We start from the raw sequence: 21685 nt of genomic DNA on the forward strand, positions 1-21685 counted from the left end.
TGTTTGGTTACCTCTGCCTTCTTGTGTGAAAAACAAGGAGTGTGAAGCCAAACCAGAGAGAATAGTGTAATGAATGTTTCTATGGCTACAAGGGGAGTTGCTGTGCACTGAGCCTTTTCGATGAAGACATTAAGACAGTTTGACAAAGTACCAGTAAAGAGGGGAGAAAGGAAAGCTAAAGAACTGAGAAAGGTCAAACGTGGACTCGACACTTGTACAAAGCATGCCACTTTTATTTGATTACGAAGAGGCCTGCAAATTAATATGCCATTGTGGCAATAGTAACATTTCCAGTTTTAATACTGTTCCTTCTCTGAGTTCATGGGAGTCATGGTTAAGAAAAATATGCAAATCTGTGCTTTTTGTTTCTTTCCTTTTTTTGATATCATACACGACTTCACTTAACAATAATTTTTACTGACAGCAGCAGATCTTCAGCAAACTGGAAACCCAGAGCTGTGAATCCTATAGGCAAAGAGGAACAGTTGAGAGATCATTTACCAAGCAAAAGGAGATTGGTGAGTAGAATTAAAGTATGTTCTTACTGCTAAACGGGGTGGGCTTGGAGAGGGGAGAGTATGACAAGCAGCACATTTTCCCTCAGACCCTTCTTCCACAAGTAGCCAAATTTCTTAAGCTTTTCTGTTGCAAATTCTTCATAAGGCCAAGAGTCATGACACACCACGTTCCTTAACATCTCTGTAGAGTGCCTTCTAAACCTCCTTTCCAACCAGTGGCATGAGGTAAAGGATGGTTGCCCCAGCCACAAAATTTCAACCCCTGGTGCTGCCTCAATACATCTGTGTGCTTCCATTGCTGGGCTCCATTGAAAATGGTTTCTCCATGCGAACCAGGAAGTGACCTCTGTAGACAATGAAACTACTCCTAAAAAATATATTATAATAATCTCTGTGGCTGCGATCTCCTGGGTGATGCGGATGCCATTAGGCAGTTCAATGTGCATGCACTTTCTTGGTTCCCCTCCCTCCCAATACCCCTCTCCGTAAGGACCCAGACACTAGCAAACCATGTTATGCCACTGTTTCCAACTCCAGACTTGCTTTCTTCTCTCTCACAAGTCCCAGCTAAACCGTGTTTATTAAAAGGCAATGGATGGTTTGTACCCCTTCCCATGTACCAAAGCAAACTGTTAACTGAATTTAGGTTATTATTTTTATTATTTTCAAAAAAAATGGTTTTCCAAATTTATAACAAACATATCCACAAACATAAAAAGAAAACATCAAAAAACAAGCAAGCAAGCAAACAAACAAACAAACAAACAAACATATATACTAACTGTAAAAATTCCACTTTTGTTATCACTGTTGGTGACTTCCTCAAATCCCCCTGGCTGAGTTTCCATATACATCATTGTAGCAGTTTTCCAAAACTAGTTTCACATAAATTTACTTGGTCCATTAACATCTTTCTTTCTTTTCATTTTGAGTGTTATTATTAAGACTGGTTTCAGGACAGCATTATCCACTACACCTGAGGAGAGAACCCTGGCTCTAAAATGAAAAGACTCCTACAATCAGAGTAGTGGCTGAAGTTTCAATGTGCTACCTGAGGACAGAAACTGCAAGTTGCTAGTCAACCGGGAGCTGCGAATTTGGTGCGTGGTACTCTGATCTTAGGGGACAGAAGGGCAGACAGCCACGGGCAGAGGAAGGGGTGTGTGGTGGGGGCAGTCCGCCCCAGGTGTCTTCGCTGAGGGGGTGACATCGTTTTGACAGCTGGGGGAGACCTGGGAGTCACGGGCACGTGGTGCGCCAAATGTTTGCCCTTGGCGGCTCACTCCGCCCCCGGCTACAGGGTGCAGGCACTGTTCCATGCCCCCAAGTGGCTATTTCATGCCTGGGAGGGCACCCTCTGTGCCCTGCACCCCTTGGGAGTGCCCCTCCCTGGGGAGCACGAGAGGGTGAAATACTTTGCTAGAAAAATGAAGTTGCTGTGAGTTGCTCAGTTTAGAACCAGGAAACCATTCTAATAAGATAATAACCTGACTGTCTCATCTAGCATCCTGGTCTCACAGCGGCCAATCAGATGCCTGTGGGAAACCAGCAATCAGGATTAGAGCATAAGAGCTCTCTCTCTTCCTGTGGTTTCTAGCAACTGGTATTCAGAAGCATTGAAACCAGTATGCTTCCGAGCACAATTCAAAGTGTTGGTGCTGACCTTGAAAGCCCTAAGTGGCCTCGGGCCTGTATACCTGAAGGAGCGTCTCCACCCCCATCGTTTAGCCCGGACACTGAGATCCAGCGCCGAGGGCCTTCTGGCGGGTCCCTCATTGCGAGAAGTGATGTTACAGGGAACCAGACAGAGGGCCTTTTCGGTAGTGGCGCCCACCCTGTGGAACACCCTCCCTTCAGCTATTCTATCTTTAAAAGACATCTGAAGGCAGCCCTGTTTAGGGAAGTTTTTAATATTTAATGCTGTACAGTGGTACCTCAGGTTGAGTACTTATTTCATTCTGGAGGTCCGTACTTAACCTGAAACTGTTCTTAACCTGAAGCACCACTTTAGCTAATGGGGCTTCCCGCTGCTGCTGCGCCGCCGGAGCCCGATTTCTGTTCTTATCCTGAAGCAATGTTCATAACCTGAAGCACTATTTCTGGGTTAGTGGAGTCTGTAACCTGAAGCGTATGTAACCTGAAGCGTATGTAACCCGAGGTACCACTGTACTGTTTTTAATCATTTGATTGGGAGCTGCCCAGAGTGGCTGGGGAAACTCAGCCAGATGGGCGGGGTATAAATAATAAATTGTTATTGTTATTGTTATTGCTGCAACCAACTGTGGAGGCAGAGCATCAATAGCGCTCTCTTCCATGAATGTGTCTGGTCCTCTTTTAAAGCCTTCCAAGTTGGGAGCCATCACTGCCTCCTTTATGAAGTGAGTTCCTTAGTTTTATTTTGGGTTTGCGGAAAGTAATGGCCAGCGATGATTTTTATTTCATTTAAGAAACCAAAACAAAACTCCAGTGCAATTTCATATAACTTTCTAATGTGAGCGGCTAGATGCTGGAAACTAAGGCAGATGGGCTACATTTTACTAAGAATAATAGTACATCCATCACCTGCAAGTTAGATGTTTAAGGCTTAATGAAATATTCCAGCCAAGGCAAGCAGATTTGTTCATATGTCAATAACTGGGAAACTGATTATTTTGCAAGGAAAATAAAGCAAAGAAATAAAATGAGTCAGCCATTAAGACAATCTACGGAAAATTTATGAGTCTGCAAAAAAACCCGGCTTGCTGAGCATTGGAACAAATTGGAAAAATCGAAGAGAAAACTGGATGTGAACCTTTAAATGTGCTTCTGACCTATGCAAAGTGACTTTGCAAACAAAAGAAATAAATGGCATCATATAGTTAATTATTAAATCAGTATACATATGGGGGGGGAATCTGTTTGCAAACTCAGCAGGAACCCCTCCATGCAGTCTGATTTTTTCTCATGTTAATCTTTTAGTCCCAATTTCATTCCTTTATTCATAAGTCTGAAAGCCCATTACCTTAAAGGGTTTTTTAATGCTCTCAAATTTGTCTTAAGTAACACGGTGCAAGTTAAAGCCAGTCAAGTCAGGTGTGAAAGTCTAGCTGAATGCCATACTAAACATTTCCTGAGAATATTTTGTCTTTGGAAGACAGGTCAAAATTTCATCAAGCGCTGTTTCAACTGGAAACACACTACCTGTGGGGAGGAGGGGGAATAAGAAACAACAGTTGACAGAAAATATAGCACAAGGCAGTAAGACAACATGTACACCAAACATGGAGAAGATGAGGTAGAGACAAAGAACTGAAGAAGCAATAGAAAGTGGGACTGGGAAGAGATGGAAGGGGCTGTGCCTTATTGGGGTACAAGAAGCAGACAGACTAAGGATGGGGCAGAAAGTGTAGGGTTCATTTTCCCTGTTGATGTTCAGTTCCAGGTTCCCCCCTCCGCAACACACACACACACGCACACACACAATATTTCCCTCCCATTGAAACAAACAACAGTGGTTCTGGACTTGGCGTAGAGACCATCTGATCCTGGAAAACCTGCTCCCTGCCTTGCAGTCCTTTTGCCACCTGGCCTGGGAGGACTGACTCCACCTACAAAACCTGAGGCTGCTGAACAGACTCTTCGGCTGGGGTGCTGTTTGGGGCTTTTTGCTGTAGGGGTGGTGGTTGTTGCTGTGGTTGGTGGGTTGCTGTTGTCTTTTGTATCTTTATTTTAGTTCTTGTGATTTATGTGGAAATTGTTTAGTTTGGTTGTGTATTTTTTATGTTTTCCTTATTGTTTATGACTACTATTGTAATGATCTACAGTACATTGATCTACCACTGTGATCTACCCTCCCATCAGATGTCAAAGAGATAAATAATTATATGACCATCCATAAACATCTGAAGGTGGCCCTGTACAGTGGTACCTCTGGTTACGAACTTAATTCATTCCGGAGGTCCGTTCTTAACCTGAAACCGTTCATAACCTGAGGTACCACTTTAGCTAATGGGGCCTCCCGCTGCCGCCGCCGCTACATGATTTCTGTTCTCATCCTGAGGTAAAGTTCTTAACCCGAAGTACTACTTCTGGATTAGTGGAGTCTGTAACCCGAAGTGTTTGTAACCCGAGGTGTTTGTAACCCAAGGTACCACTGTATTGGGAAGCTTTTAATGTGTGGTGATCTGTTGTGCTTTTGTATATTCTGTTGGAAGCTGCCCAGAGTGACTGGGGCAACCCAGTCAGATGGGTGGGGTATGAAAAAATATTATTATTAAGTTATGTATTTTATGTTGTAAGCTGCCTTGAGCATGGTTTGAACTCTGGAAAGGCAGCATGCAATCAAATTACATATGTATATTCATGCCTCTCCTGACATGCCCCCCAGAATGCCTCTTGTTTTCCCTCTCCAAGTCGGAAGTCCAACATGGTGGAGGACTTTACCACCACCTCAGAGAGGTGGCATCTCTCTCTCTCTCTCTCTCTCTCTCTCTCTCTCTCTCTCTCTCTCTCTCTCTCTCTTTCTCTTTCTCTCTTTTGGATGGACCTCTTTCTATGCACTGAGAGAGGGAGAGCCCAGGTACCCTTTTGATGCCCCCCCCAGGGACCACAAAACTGCACCCTAATACATTTTTGGACAGAATTCTTATGGGAGTTTTACTATCTCATACCACAATTGTCATGGGATATCTTGCTTTATAGTGTTTAAACTGCCTGATTCTAAGGATGTGTAATAGAGACCCACACATACATCTATATTGGATTCGTCCCCCCAGTCGCTGATTCACTTAGTTCTTCCCTAGGCATTCAGAGCTGCTTAGGAATCTAATTGCCCACATCACACCCTGATGAGCTGCTTTTCAAAGTGGCAGCAAAGTCTGAAAATCAGAGCCCAAACTTACAAGATTTCAGGCTGTTCCTGTGGCAGATAGAATTCATATTTCAGACCTTAGTTCATCTAATTTAAGGATTTCAGCCACATTACCCACATATATCTCACAAGGAAGTCTGTTTTCCTTTTCCTTTTTACAGGTTTTCTTTTGATTTGGGATCTTATTATTTTGAGCTATTGGTCAAAGAAGAACGGTCTGCCTTTCATTCTGAAACATAGCATTTTGAAAGCCACTATAGTATGAAAGATGGTCCTTTTTATTATTGCAATAGAAATAATAGGTCTGGAAACTCTTCTTCTTAAGACTGTGAGATGGTTTCATTTGACATCAAATCAGACTCATTTGGATTCAATAGTAAGAGTTCAAGAGTGAGCTCAACTGCCTATTATGGAAATTAAGACTCCGCCTTCCATGAAGACTAAAGAGTATTATCATATTATAGCATAAAAGCCATAACACTTGTGGACTGGTGCAAGTGAACTCTCATGATAGTCTACTACAGGTGCAAGATTAGGAAACACAGGATTTTATTACTTACCATGAGTTTAATAAGAGAAGCAATGAGAAATGACAAGCATAGCTGCAGAAGAGATTGTATTTCTCAGACTTTTTCAAGAATATACAGGATACATATAAACTGTATACTGTTGTTATACTGTTGTTGTTTAGTCGTTTAGTCGTGTCCGACTCTTTGTGACCCCATGGACCAGAGCACGCCAGGCACTCCTGTCTTCCAGTGCCTCCTGCAGTTTGGTCAAACTCATGCTGGTAGCTTCGAGAACACTATCCAACCACCTCGTCCTCTGTCGTCCCCTTCTCCTTGTGCCCTCCATCTTTCCCAACATCAGGGTCTTTTGCAGGGAGTCTTGTCTTCTCATGAGGTGGCCAAAGTATTGGAGTCTCAGCTTCAGGATCTGTCCTTCCAGTGAGCACTCAGGGCTGATTTCCTTAAGAATGGATAGGTTTGATCTTCTTGCAGTCCATGGGACTCTCAAGAGTCTCCTCCTGCACCATAATTCAAAAACATCAATTCTTCGGCGATCAGCCTTCTTTATGGTCCAGCTCTCACTTCCATACATCACTACTGGGAAAACCATAGCTTTTACTATACCTGGAGGAGGAACCGGCAAGCCACTCCGGTATCCCTGCCAAGAAAACCCCATGGACAAAGACAACAGGCAACTGTATACTAGGCTTCAGATATTAATAGTGCAAGCACATTGGAGCCAGAGCAAATGGTGATGTGCACTGAGGCCTGAGCATGCACTGTTGCTGGGATCATTAGTTGGCATGATGTCACAACTGATAAAAGAGTTCTGCAGTTGCCATGGACTCTGTACTTAGTGCATCTTAGTACTTGAACCTGTCATGTTCACTCAGGAGCATAGGCACATAGAAAACTGCCATATGAGCTCTGACTTTGGTGGCAAAGGGGTGGAAAGAAGAAGTCCCGACAATAACGGATTGGCATAACAAGCTACAAGAATTTGCTGAAATGGCGCAGTTGACAATAGTCTGAGAGGCAATTCAAAACAAAAATGTATGGGAAAGTGGGATAGATATAAGATATATGTTCAAAAATACAGTAAAGGTTCGCTACTTATGCTAGCATTTGATTGACGTTGGAGAGAGACTGAGTTGAGAAATAAGACCAAGGGTACATATTGATATAGGAATGTATTGGATAAAATGTAAAGAAACATACAATAATAAGGGTACATTCATTTGTAAAAAAAGGAATATACCACGGGATAGAAAGGAAGTCCAAAGTGTTGGTATATATATATTATTTGGGAGTTATTTTTTTTGTCCTTTTTTTTTCCCCTTCTCCTTTAAGTATATAAACTTTCTCCTTTAAGTATATAAACTTTGTATACATGCTGAAAATTATAGTATAATAAGCATAGCTGTCAAGTGTCCATTATTTGGAGGGGCAGTCCCTTATTCCAGCACCATGTCCCGCTGCTGTCCCTTATTGATGGATGTCCCTTAAATGATGTCCCTTAAATTTCAAAGGAAGCAGCTCCTCTCCCTCCCTCCCTGCCGGCCAGGGAGGAGGGAGGCTCCAACTGTGTTGCTTGGCTGTGTTGCTCACCCAATAAGAAGTCTAAGAACGACTGGGGGGGGTGGAGCTTGCATGCCTTGTGCTGATCAAATTGGCTGCATTGCCTGGGGACTCGCCTTTGCTCAGCGCTTCCCAGCGGAGAGGTAGCGGTGGTTTTCCTTGAGGCTTCGTTTGGCTGCTGGCTGGGCATTCTGCCTTTGGCTCAGAGGGGCTCAGAAGTTGAACATACCTGTGCTGAGTGCTTGGATAGAATTGGATGGATACGTCATCGACGGCCCACTCACCCTTGCCGGCGAAAAGGTCTGTCTGGAGCGGGGGCACATGGTGGGGGAAAAGGAAAGGAGATCTCGTGGGAGGGGGGGCTTTTTAATTTGTTTTGGAGGCTCCTTCGATTGACTTATGGGGGGAAAGAAAGAAGCTGGTTGACTAAAATGGTGGGTGACTGGCGATCTCATGGCGAGGAGGGGAGGCTCTGTGTGTGTGGCTAGTTAATGCAAGCTGCGGGGGGTTTTGAATGCTGGACGCCATTTTGTTGCATGTGCTGCTGCAAACTTTGCAGTGCAAAGCCAGGCCGGGGAGCCATCTTAAGTTGAGGCTGCATAGGCCTTGTGGTACATGTGATTCAGATTCTATTCAATTGAAGCTCTGGGTACAAAGTTGGTTGGACAGTGTTCTCGAAGCTACCAGTATGAGTTTGATCAGACTGCAGGAGGACAGGAAGACTAGAGTGCCTGGAACAGGTGAGGCTGCAAGTCCCTTATTTTGGCTGCTGATCCCTTATTTTTGAGGCTGCTGGTCCCTTATTTTCAAATCTATAAGTTGACAGCTATGATAATAAGTCTTGTGATGTAATATGGTAATGTTTACCGATGTAACATAAGAACTTTAATAAATAAAACTGCAAAAAAGAGAAAAAAACTGCCATATGAATATCTAGCTCACTAATTATTCACCTGCAGCTGCTCTACAGGACCTCAGATCAGTTTCTCCGAGACCTACCTAGAGATGCTGGGGACTGAAGCTTGGACCTTCACAATTCAAAGCAGTTGTTGTTTAACTGACAGCTAAGTTGGTCCTTCCTCAACTAAGTCCCACTTGCTCACTGTGGGTTACTTTCAAGTAAGTGGCCCCATGGTTATAGCATTAGTGTTCTCTGAATTTTGTTATTGTGTTGTGTGGTGCTGCCTGCTGAGGACAAGACACTTGACCTAGCTTCTGCAAAGAAAGGCACAGCCAGCAGCCATTTTATCCCTAAAACCAGAACGCCATTTTTCATAGCAATCTGGTGAAAAGGTTTCTTAATATTAATGTGGTCAATGGTGCTACTCAGAGAGGTGTGTGTGTTTGTAATCTTAGCCTGCACGGCGGCACACCTGTGAGCTATCGACAATTCAGCACACCTGTGGTATGTTAGCAATTTGCCTAACTAGCAGGGGGAGTTTACCTGCTGCAATGAATGCAGCGATGTGGTAGGATAATGGATTGTTTTGACTACAGTATCTAAGTTGACCAAATGCTTTGTATCATATCTTGCTATCTTACTCTCTTATTTTGTACTCTCTGTTTGACTTACTAATCGACTAGTGTAGTGTTAAAGAATTTGGTTAATGACTGGGGGAGTGTGTAGTGGTGAGAAGGGGTGTTTTGCAGCTTTTTTACTAAATTATTACTAAAAATAAAGCTAAGCAAAGATATTGCGGGCAAGTTTTTATTCCATCGCAAACTTGGTTGGCAAAGAAAAGTCCAGTGTAAGAGGACAAATAGTTGGATTAAATCACTAGAGAGAAATCCTTCCTCAACTATGATGTTTATTGGGTGGCCTTTGCCCAGTGACTAACTCTCACCCCAACCTATCCCATAGCATGGCTTGTATGGACATTTCAGGGCCGGCCTGCTCATAAGGTGGGCTGAAGGAGCTGCCTCGGGTGGCAGAAGCCCAAGAGGTGGTACCCACCTTGCTCAGCCACCCTGCTGCCTCCACCACCAGTGGAGAAGCAGTGCTGGCTTCTGGCAATATCTTGCCCAAATCTCTCAATAACAACAACAAACAAACAAACAAACAAATTATTATTTATACCCCGCCCATCTGACTGGGTTTCCCCAGCCACTCTGGGCAGCTTCCAACACAATATTAAAATACAATAGTTTATTAAACATTAAAAGCCTGCCTAAACAGGGCTGCCTTCAGATGTCTTCTAAAAGTTTGGTAGTTGTTGTTCTCTTTGACATCTGGTGGGAGGGCATTCCACAGGGCGGGTGCCACTACAGAGAAGGCCCTCTGCCTGGTTCCCTGTAACTTGGCTTCTCGCAGTGAGGGAACCACCAGAAGGCCCTCAGCACTAGACCTCAGTGTCCGGGCAGAACGATGGGGGTGGAGACGCTCCTTCATATATACTGGACCGAGGCCATTTAGGGCTTTAAAGGTCAGCACCAACACTTTGAATTGTGCTCGGAAACATACTCAAGATCTTGCTGAAATCTTGCAAGATCTCGTGGAGTGCATGAGATCATGCTATATCTCACCGGAGCCTGTCACCACTTCATGTGTGCTGCCACGCAACCCAGGTAAGGGAGGGGTGACGCAAAAGTGGCAGGGCAGGATGGCACCTTCCCGTTTGCCTCAGGTGGCAAAATGGGACACTCCGCCCCCATCCATTTATAACAAATGTGATGGAAACTTGAATACAGTGGTACCTCAGGTTACAGATGCTTCAGGTTACAGATGCTTCAAGTTACAGACTCTGCTAACCCAGAAATAGTACCTTGAGTTAAGAACTTTGCTTCAGGATGAGAACAGAAATTGTGCTCCGGCGGCACGGTGGCAGCAGGAGGCCCCATTAGCTAAAGTGGTGCTTCAGGTTAAGAACAGTTTCAGGTTAAGAACGGACCTCCAGAACGAATTAAGTACTTAACCCAAGGTACCACTGTATTTGATTTGGAAGCATTATAAACATGCGTCTCAGAAATATGCTGTAATACATGAGCTTTAATTGCTCCAGAGTAACGATAGGACAACATTTCAGAGGGAACAGGTTGGGCATGGTTTGCTTTGGGATTTTTTGAAAAAGTACTTTTTTTAAAGTAGCTTTTTTTTGAAAAAGTCATTTCTTTTGGGATTCTTCAAACATTTAACAGAAACTTAGGGGAGGAATCATTCTAGGTTTTGAAACAGTCTCTTTTCACTTTGCCTGAAGATGCCTTCAAGAAGCTGAAATGTAAGATATTCATCTTGGCTCACATTACCAACCTTTCAGAGCAGATTATATCCCCAACCAAAAAAACCTCCGTTATTAGGCTTTTTTTGTTTGAAGGCTTCTTTTCTTTGGCCCCAAGCTTGTTGAAAATACTAGCCATTCATTTCTGCAGCATAAGAATTGTTCTCCCCTTCAAGTAGAAAAATTTGATTACCAGTATTTATCACAAAAAGAAATGGAAGAGAGAAATATGTTTTCTGATTTTCAAGAGAAGACCAGTGCTGCCACCTTTAAAAAAAGAAAAGAAAAAAGGAATACACTGGATGGCAATTATATTTTAATAATTTGGCTTGGAATCTTAAAACGAGGTCTTGTTCCCTGTTTAAAAATTCTCTTCTTGGCTCCCTGAAACAAGAAAGGGAACTTTAGACTAGTCAGATCATTGCAATCATTTGGAGAAACCTTCCTGAATGTTCCACAGTTTAGTTTCTACCCAAACTATAGCTTTTAGTATAGAGTCACTAGTAGGGAACCAGACAGAGGGCCTTTTCAGTAGTGGCACCCACCCCAGCAGATGTCAAACAGATAAACAGCTATGTGATTTTTAAAAGACATCTGAAGGCAACTTTGTTTAGGGAAGTTTTGATGTTGTTGTTGTTGTTGTTGTTGTTGTTGTTGTTGTTGTTGTTGTTGTTGTGAGCCACCCAGAATGGCTTGGGCAGCCCAGTCAGATGGACAGCATATAAATATATTATTATTATTATTATTATTATTATTATTATTATTATTATTATTATTATTATTATTATGGAATGCTGCTCCTACTGAAATAAGACAGTTCTGATATTTCATCATCTGCTGAAAATTTACTGTTTAGAGAATTGTTTTGAATCAGTTTTGGTCTGCTGTGTATTTTAAGTTTTTATACAATTGTTGTTGTTGTTTAGTCATTTAGTCGTGTCCGACTCTTCATGACTCCATGGACCAGAGCACACCAGGCACTCCTGTCTTCCATGAAGTGTTAATAATCTTATTGAACACTGCCATGATATTGTTCATGAGTTGGTGATTCATAAATACTTTTATAAATCAATAAAAACAGGGGATTAGACAAATTCATGGGGGATAAAGCCATTACTCAGAATGAGGCAATCGCCTCAAGTAGCATATGCTGGTGGGCAGTCTCAATGACTGTGCCTTGGGATGGAAGGGATGAACATCTCCTTCTAGCATGCTGTGGTCCTGACAATTAGGCCACCCATGCCTGTGATTAATTAACAAACCCACCCCTGAAGCTGATCCTGAAGCTGAGACTCCAATACTTTGGCCACCTCATGAGAAGAGAAGACTCCTTGGAAAAGACCCTGATGTTGGGAAAGGTGGAGGGCACAAGGAGAAGGGGACGACAGAGGACGAGATGGCTGGACAGTGTTCTTGAAGCTACCAGCATGAGTTTGACCAAACTGTGGGAGGCAGTGGAAGACAGGAGTGCCTGGTGTGCTCTGGTCCATGGGGTCATGAAGAGTCGGACACGACTAAATGACTAAACAACAATAACTCACATTTAGCATAACACAAGGCCAATTTATCCCTGAGCTATATGGCTCAGCCCTGCAAAGCATTGCTCATGCATGTGCAGACACAGAGACTCCAACTTCTTGCAGGACATGTAGGCCTTCCTCCTACACTTATATGACATTGTGTGTCATAGAGAACATTAAGAAAGTTACTGGTATGGACTCTGTTTCTACACTGCTAAACCCATTGCCTGTCAGTTCCATCTTAACTCTCAAAACACTGATTATTTTATTTATTTATTGAATTTATATACCACCCTATACCCAGAGGTCTCAGGGCGGTTCGCAGAAAAGATCACAATATAGAAAATCAAAATAAGAGCAACATCCCAATAACACCCTCCCAGAAAAAAGCCACATTTTAAAAGGGTATAAGATGTCAACCAGGTCAACCAAAGGCCTGGTTAAAAAGGAACGTTTTTGCCTGGTGCCTAAAGGTGTATAATGAAGGCGCCAGGTGAACTTCCCTGGGGAGAGCATTCCACAGACGGGGAGCCACTGCAGAGAAGGCCCCGTTCTCATGTTGCCCCCCACTGGACCTCTTGAGGAGGGGGCACATGAAGGAGGGCCTCAGAAGATGAACTCAGGGTCCGGGTAGGTTCATATGGAAAGAGGCGGTCCCTTGAGGTATTGCGGTCCTGAGCCGTTTAAGGCTTTATAGGTCAAAACCAGCACTTTGAATTGGGCCCAGAAACTAATTGGTAGCCAGTGCAGTCGGACCAGGATCACTATATTATATGCTCAAACCATCCTGCTCCAGTGAGCAAACTGGCAGCTGAATTCTGCACTAGCTGAAGTTTCTGAACTGTCTTCAGAGGCAGCCCTAAGTATAATGCATTGCAGTAATCAATTAAATCCTAACACCCAGGAATCAAGGGTGAGGAAGACACTCAGAAACCCAAGGGAGTCAGGGCATCCACAGATCCACTAAACTTCTATTTCCAGTATTTAGGCATGAGTGCCAATGCTTGTGTAAGCAAAACACAAGGGGGAGCTTTGGAGAACCTCATTTTTTTCAGTATGAATATATTGTCCATGGAATGCTGATGGACTGTTGTAGATGAGTGAGTCAGGAAAACCAGGTGGAAAAGAGGAATAGTATCCTGAAGGAAGTCAAGACTATCTGGCTGGGTGGCTGGATCACTATACAAGAGAACTCCACTTTGCAGCATTTAGTTGCTGGATCCACATGTGTTGTCCAAAGCTGGCAGACTTGGAAGCTTCTATTGAGGAGTGTCATTCAAGAACTTTTAAGAGAAATGAAAGGATTTTGGAAAAGACTAATGACATGACTCAGAAAGGGTCCTACACCATTTTCCATTTTGGAAAATGGAATGAAGCAGAAGTCCCAGCAAAGGAAGAATGGATACAAAAACTTATGGAACATGCAGAAATGAAATCAAGACAACAAACTTTTTACCAAAGAATGGAAATGGTTTATTGAATATTTACAGATAAATTGTAGACAGATAAGAACATTGGCAGGATTATTGAAATAACGTGCAGTTTTCTAAGAGTATGTATTTATAGTAGATGAATAAATGAGCAAATTAAGTTAATTTGGATATGCAGAAGATCTTAAAAACAAATTTAAGGAACCTCAGAAAGAGGGGGAAGGAAGTCAAGTTTGGAAATGTTAACATGATCGTAAAATTAGTGAAATGTATAAGTCTGAAAAGCATAAATAAAATGTAAAGAAAGAAAGAAAGAAAGAAAGAAAGAAAGAAAGAAAGAAAGAAAGAAAGAAAGGGTCCTACACATTGCTACCTAAGAGATTCAAACCACGGCAGGACAACTGAAGGACGTTTTCGTTCCATTTGAATATACACTTTACATCTCCATTGTTCCATTTTGTAATTTGCGGAACTGAATGTATGTATATCAAGTAATTTAAGTTTTTCTTTCTTTTATATTTAAGCAATCCAAGCCAGGCCAAAATATAAAATGAGAGATTCATTTTCTGCAAGGGAAAAAAGGGCAATTTAACGAAATTGACCTAAATATTTAGCCATGCTCCACTTAAGGATTAGAAGGAAGGATTCAACCACTTCTTATGTTATGAAAGAGCAGTCTTCCATCCCCACTTTTAAGTCCCCTTTAAGCTCCTCTCAGAGATCAAATGAAGTTTGTTTGCCAAATCTCTATGTAAGGAAACCTGTTCTGTATTAGACTTTTAAAAGAGAGAGTGAGAGAGCAAAAAGTATACTAAGCTCAGTAAATCCGGTTAGCAGGATAAACCTCCCTAAATCATTTTGCCCCCTCCTCGGATATTCTGGAAGCAGCATCAGCAGCAGTTTTTTTGTAACTTGATCCTATTTTCTTTGTGGTACAGCTTGCAAGCCCTGAATTGAACAAGGTAATTCAAAGTAGCCGCATTCGCCCAGCACAATCTCCTCCTGCTCGTTGGCGCATATTTGGGTTGGGGTTGGGAGTGGGGGCAGCACACTCCTAGATGTAACAATTTTAGGAATGGGGAAGGAAGGCTGAGCATTTAATACAGCCTTTTGCATGCACAATCTATAATCGCTGAAACCCTATAGACGGTTAGGCTGTTGAAATCCCAGTGGCTTCCGCAGAATTTAAACAATCCAGCTGTTCAGAGGATTGTTGCAGCCAATATGGATAAGCTGAAAGCACAATGCAAAAACGGCTTTGGAAATTGTTAAAGTTCTCTCTCCCCCCCCCCCCCGGCTCCTGATTGCCCAGGCAAACTTTCCCTCCCACTCTCTCACTCGGCATTAAAACTGGAGGCACACTTTGCTCTTACATTTGAAAATAGCTTTTTATTTTTACGCTTACGTGTAAGAGTGAATTGTGTTGCCACTCGCCGCACAAGCTGTGTGCAGATGCCTCGAACAGACAGAGGCAACCCCAGAAGAAAAAAAAGCTTGCTCAAGGCTTCTGAACAGAGCAAAATCCATATGTTTACATACTTGGCTCCAGCAGATGTTCTTTGAAACCGTCCTGTTTTTAAAATGAGTAATGACCAAACTAGGACGCAGGTGGCGCTGTGGTTTAAACAACTGTGCCACTTGGACTTGCCAATTGGAAGTTCGGCTGTACGAGGCCCCGCGATGGGGCAATCTCCTGTTGTTCAGTCCCAGCTCCTGCCAACCTAGCAGTTCGAAAGCATGCAGTACAAGTAGATAAATAGGTACTGCTCCAGCAGGAAGGTAAACGGTGTTTCTGTGCACTGCTGTGGCTTTGCTAGAAGCGGCTTAGTCATGCTGGTCACATGACCCGGAAAAACTGTCTGTGGAAGTGGACTGTGGCGATCACACAGGGTCCCCGGACGTTTGACGGTCTATTGATCCCTGTGCCACCACTGTGATCACTTCCCCACTGCCACCAACCCGTTTCTCTTGGGTACACACAGAGTCCAGACAGTTGTTAACATTAAACCAAATAAACAAGTTTATTTTATAAGCATTAACAAGTTTATGGTTTCAGGTAATTTTTCTTGTCAGTTTCTTAATCTTAGCTTCTTTACTGACCTATACCTTCCTAATACTTCTAACTGATTATCCCAACTGTTTAACTGACTCCTCTTAACAGTTTCTCTCACTCTCTCACATCAAAGTAGCCCAACCCACGGACTATTCCTCCCTCTCCCTTCTCTAACTCCAGACTGACTTCTTAACAACTCTAACTCTAACTCCTCCCCTTGGGTTCCTATTGGTTAATCATTTTACACTTAGTTAACCCTTTCTTTATGACCTAGTATGAAGTCACACACCTAGGAGGGCAAACGCCACACAGACAAACACCGGCTCCCTTGGCCCGTAGAGCGAGATGAGCGCCGCAACCCTAGAGTCATTCGCGACTGGACTTAACTGTCAGGGGTACCTTTACCTTTAATGGCCAAACTGCATGTGTCCCTAAAGGAACAATGCACTAGACAAGAAGCTGGTGGGAAGCAAGGGTGGCATAAGTTAAGCTAGTGTAAAGTTACACCGGATCGAAACTCCATTCCGCATAGGAATTGCTGCTGGCTGAGCTCGCCTAAGCCTGGCAGAGGTGAAACAAGCCTTTGAAATAGACTTTGAGTTATGCCATCCATTTTCCCAGCCTAATTTGCAGTGTGCTGTCAAGTCACATGACCGAGTAGAATGGGCTTAATATCCAGAATACGTCCACCACCTTCTGATCACATCCCCACTATGCCTCTCCCTGTCATCTTACACCCAGTCTAATGGGTAGCACTGCTGTCAACTTCTTCCTCTTTAGCCTCATTTTTGCCCCTGAAGCTCAGCAGGGAAGAGGGTGTCCTTTGTTCCGGCTCCCTTGGTCTCCTTGCCTTCTGCCCACCAGTCCTAATGGGCACCAACCACCACTAGTTTGGGGATGCTCTATTTCGGAATTTCTGCACTAAGCAGAAGGGATGGCTTGAGCAACCTACAAGACCTCCTCCGACTCTATGATTCTTTGATTCCATGAACTGTGCAAAGGCACAGCAGGCAGACCCTAGATTGGTAGATAATTTGGACTCATAGATGCCTTAGCACACAGTTTGGGGATTGCTGATATATACTTTATACTGCCAGAACTGCATCAGCTTCCCCATAACATTTCTACAGCAGGAGTCTTCAGGTTATAAAATTGGCCACTGAAGAAGATTTATTCCCCTAATTGTTCATGAAAACGCAGATAATGAACATAAAGTAGGCAATAACACAGGGCCAGGTGTGTTTCTTGGCCAATATATACCCTCACTTGTCTGAGCCAAGAAGCAAGTTGCAGATGGATGGATGCTTTAACGTGCCCAAAGTGGTTATACAGTGATGGACAAACATACAGCTACTGTCCATATGCAAGCCTACTGAAATAGCCATTTAAAAAGAGGAAATATCATGCAAATTGTGATTTGCCAAGCCTGATAGCTCCTGGGGTGTAGTTATTCCGTGCCATTATGGAAGACGTGCCTGGGCATTTTCTGGATTGTGCAATCATCATTAAAGCAACATTTGAGGATTCTGCAATCATTCTGATCTCTAGAGCACATGAGGCAACATTAACTGCAAAATTAAAAATCTGCCCAATGTGTCTTTTATTCTGCCTGCTGCATGTTCTAGGTTTCCTCCTTAGCTGGTCCCTCCTTCTACACCCCCCATTCTCTGTTGATGCTAACTGTCAATACAGTACAGTGGTGCCTCGCAAGACGAAAAGAATCAGTTCTGTGATTCTCTTCTTCTAGCGGTTTTTTTCGTCTTGCAAAGCAAGCCCATTGAAGGATTAGCGGATTAGCGCTATTAGCGCTATTAGCGGCTTTTAGAGGCTTTTAGCGGCTTATCTGCTGATCGGATCAGCTGATAAGCGTCTTAGCAGCTTAGAAAAAGGGGGGGAGGAAAAAAAACCCAGCAGGAACTCGCAAGACATTGTCGTCTTGCGAAGCAAGCTCATAGGAGATTCGTTTTGCGAAGCACCTCCAAAACGGAAAACTCTTTCGTCTAGCGAGTTTTTCGTCTTGCGAGGCATTCGTCTTGTGGGGCACCACTGTAAATGGTTTCCCAAGATGAGTACAGTGGTACCCCGCAAGACGAACGCCTCGCGAGACGAAAAACTCGCAAAACGAAACTCGCAAAACGCCTCGCAAGACGAATTTCCCTATGGGCTTGCTTCGCAAAACGAAGCTTGCCCCGGGGACAGCGGGTCTTCTCTTTTGAAGCAAGGGGCGGCTGGGAGATCGCTTCTCCCCACCGCCCCTTGCTTCAAAAGAGGTCCGGGGGCAGCGGGAAGCGATCCCGCTGCCCCCGGACCTCTTTTGAAGCAAGCAGCTGCGGGGAGATCACTTCTCCCCACCGCCCCTTGCTTCAAAAGAGGTCCGGGGGCAGCGGGAAGCGCTCCGCTGCCCCCGGACCTCTTTTGAAGCAAGGGGCGGTGGGGAGAAGCGATCTCCCCGTGCTCCGAAGCCGGGCGGGGGGGTGGGAACACCTGCCCCAGCCACCCCGCTTCGGAACGCTGCTCCGAAGCGGGGTGGGGGGGGAACACCTGCCCCAGCCGCCGGGCTTCGTAGCGCTGCTGCGAAGCCGGGCGGGGGGGTGGGAACACCTGCCCCAGCCACCCCGCTTCGGAACGCTGCTCCGAAGCGGGGGGGGGCAGGAGCACCTGCCCCAGCCGCCGGGCTTCGGAGCGCTGCTGCGAAGCCGGGCGGGGGGTGGGAACACCTGCCCCAGCCACCCCGCTTCGAAACGCTGCTCCTGCCTTCCCAGGGGCTCCCTGCCTGCCTTCCCAGGGGCTTTTAAATCGCCCCGGACAGCGGAGAAGTCCTCCGCTGTCCGGGGCGATTTTAAAATGCCACCCGCCAGCATTTTAAGATCGCCCGGACAGCGGAGAAGTCCTCCGCTGTCCCAGGGTTTTTTAAAATGCTGGGGGTGAGAAGAAAAGCCCTTGTCCCCCCCCCAGCCTTCAGAAGAGGTCCGGGGACAGACTGTCCCCGGACCTGGTCTGAAGGCGGTTTCCCTAGGAACGCATTAATTGATTTTCAATGCATTCCTATGGGAAACCGTGCATCGCAAGACGAAAAAACCGCAAGACGAAGAGACTTGCGGAACGAATTAATTTCGTCTTGCGAGGCACCACTGTACACAATTAATGTTCTACTATGCACATAGATTTTCCTGTGACAAAGAAATTGATGCTTCATTCTCTCCCATAGCCATGATGAAGTGGGCTAGTTTTCATTACAACCATAGCCCGACATCTCTCCCCCCCCTGCATGTATGGTGGTTCCTTCACTTCTGGATATCAATAAGACAAGAAAGGTTTGTGTGTCTCCTTGTATGTAGGGTGGGACTGCAGTTTCTGTCAGCAAGGGCTAAGCCACCCAGACTCAGTGGAGGTGGGCAGGCTGTTTCTTCACTAGAAGTGTCCCTAAGCATTGTCTCTCCCTATCAGTAAGGTAATCCACAGGTCATTAACACTACGAAAGTTCAAGAACTCCCACCCAGGATTTACACACAAAAGCGCAGTAATAGTTCAGGAAGAAGCTCTGCTGACCTTTCTCCCCTTATGGTGCTGCAGGAGACTCTTGAGAGTCCCATGGACTGCAAGAAGATCAAACATATTCATTCTGAAGGAAATCAGCCCTGAGTGCTCACTGGAAGGACAGATCGTGAAGCTGAGGCTCCAATACTTTGGCCACCTCATGAGAAGACAAGACTCCCTGGAAAAGACCCTGATGTTGGGAAAGATGGAAGGTACAAGGAGAAGGGGACGACAGAGGATGAGATGGTTGGACAGTGCTCTCGAAGCTACAAACATGAGTCTGACCAAACTGTGGGAGGCGGTGGAAGACAGGAGCGCCTGGTGTGCTCTGGTCCATAGGGTCACAAAGAGTCGGACACGACTAAACGACTAAACAACAACAACACAGAACTCACCTTCAACTTTTTACCCCGCACCAAAAGCCAGGGAACTTGTGTCCACCAGCTTCCATGGTGGGATAATGACTCCAGATCACTTTCCTGCTAAATCACTCTCCCTTTGTCAAGGGTACACCTCTTTGCCAAGGAAGCAGGAGAGTTGTGGCCCCCAGTCGTTTCATGGACTATTGACCCATACACCACTAATCCGCTGCCACCAACCAGGTTCTCCCCGGTAAAACACTTAGTCTCAGTCTGGTTCTCAAGTTAACAACGAAGATTGTAGTTTATTGCAAACACAAACAAACTTTAAATGCATTCAAAACGCTCTTACCCTTTACCCTCTTAGTCTTATTTTCTCCTGTCTCTAACTCACTCTAACTCCTCTACCTCCCCTCACACAAGAAACAACTGCACTAACTGTCTCTCTATTTCCAACTGTCTTCCAACTGCTTTTTCCCAACTGTCTAAACTTCTGGCTAAGCCTTTTAAAAACAGGTAGGCTCCACTTCTGGGCTATTCTATTTCTACCTATTAACCCTTTCTCTCCCCCTGTACAGACATTTCCAAAAGAACAGGCAAACGCCACAGTCCTCTCCCATATTAACCCCACAGTCTTCATGAAATCTCTCCTGGGACAGATATTTCCAGCCCAAGTTAGTTTGGCTCCCCTTTCTACCCTCACCAGCATTTCCTGTTGTCCTTCCATGTTTGTTACTCTGTGCTTGGTCTAGTTAGGAACCTATGGAAAGGCATCTTGTGTTCTTCCCTTGAACCATTTCCACCAGTTAAGAGGGTTCCGGTTGCCATGTTTTGGACAATGCACTAGGTGGAGTTCAAGGGAAACTTTGCCTGGATGGGAATGAAAACAATCCACAATGGCCCTGCTTCTTGCACTCTTTGAATGTTTTTTGGCTGGCAGAGATGTGCTCTGCTAATGGCTCTTAACTTGCCTGGGTAGAAGACAGAGAGGGGTGTCTGAGTATACAGAAACTATCCTACCATACAATGATAACATTTACATTCATGGATCTGTCCACTTTGCCTCTAGCCCATTCTTGACACAAGCCCCCACCCTCCCCAGAAGGCTGTTCAGAAGTGAATGTGTCCCCTACCACAGACTTAAATTGGGGAGATATGGCAAGTGGAATATTTTCTTGAGTTAGTGCTTTTGCAGACATATTCGCAAGGCTGCCGTAAGTCACCATGCTCAAAAAGTACTCTTGTGCGGGGTTTTTTTTTTTTTTTAAAAAAAAGAAAAACTATTAAAGTTGCTGCTGAAAATTGAATTGAAAATACTACAGTCAGGTAGATATCACCTATATTGGGGATATATAGAGTTTCAACATAACAAAATACCAAGAAGGATCAAATTGTCTACTTAGATCAGCCAGTTATCTCACCAGTCTTCTTTTTTTGGCAGGGGGAGAAGGGGGCTTTTAATTTTAAAAAAGACATTCTTAAGGCAGATGAGTTACACAAGCATACAGAGTAGGGTGGGGTGACAATCCTAACCATATTTTCTTTATTTACTTCCCTAGACATTTTGGGACACAAAGGGGTAAGAAAACCATGGGAGAAGAAAGAAGATGAAATCAAATTTGCAATATAAGTTACAAAGAGAGAAATCTATGGAAATCCCTTCCCCCTCCAACCCTTGCCGATACCTGCATAAGGCAGATAGTAAAGGGAGAAAAGCACTATGTCGTCTTTAGAAGCCAGGCTGCACTCACTCACTCGTCCTTTTTCTTATCTATATTCATGGGTTTTTCAGGGGCCCAGCAGTTACATGTCAGAATGATGAGTCTCAACCTTGTTTCAGGATAAAGCATCAATCTGCCGGTGCATACTGAGTCTGACCTGATAGAATTTAAGAGGTACTGTAGGCTCTGTGATTCCTCTACAGAATGTAATTTTTGAACTCAGTCCTCAGTGATAGACAAGATATTCTATCAAAGCTGCCTCTCTGAATTGAGGAAAGAGCTGTCCCAGGAGTATATCTCGAAGGTTTTGCCAATCTGTGTTCACGTGGAGACTAACAACCGTCTTACAAGTGACTTTTCTCCCTTCTGCTTAGCATGGACCTACGCTCTGTCCTC

At 44.4% G+C, this 21685-nt stretch overlaps 1 long non-coding RNA gene across 1 annotated transcript; it reads right to left on the minus strand.

The window, feature by feature from the left end:
• Window positions 1–212: 212 nt before the first annotated feature.
• LOC308593991 lies at window positions 213–20775 on the minus strand. The gene is made up of 3 exons (XR_014011195.1): window positions 19605–20775; window positions 3520–3698; window positions 213–465 (listed from the first exon to the last, which is right to left on the minus strand). It is a non-coding gene; the product is annotated as an uncharacterized lncRNA (long non-coding RNA).
• Window positions 20776–21685: the final 910 nt, after the last annotated feature.

Source organism: Podarcis bocagei (genome assembly GCF_964188305.1).
Source record: "Podarcis bocagei genome assembly, chromosome: 8".
Classification (NCBI taxonomy): Eukaryota; Metazoa; Chordata; class Lepidosauria; order Squamata; family Lacertidae; genus Podarcis; species Podarcis bocagei.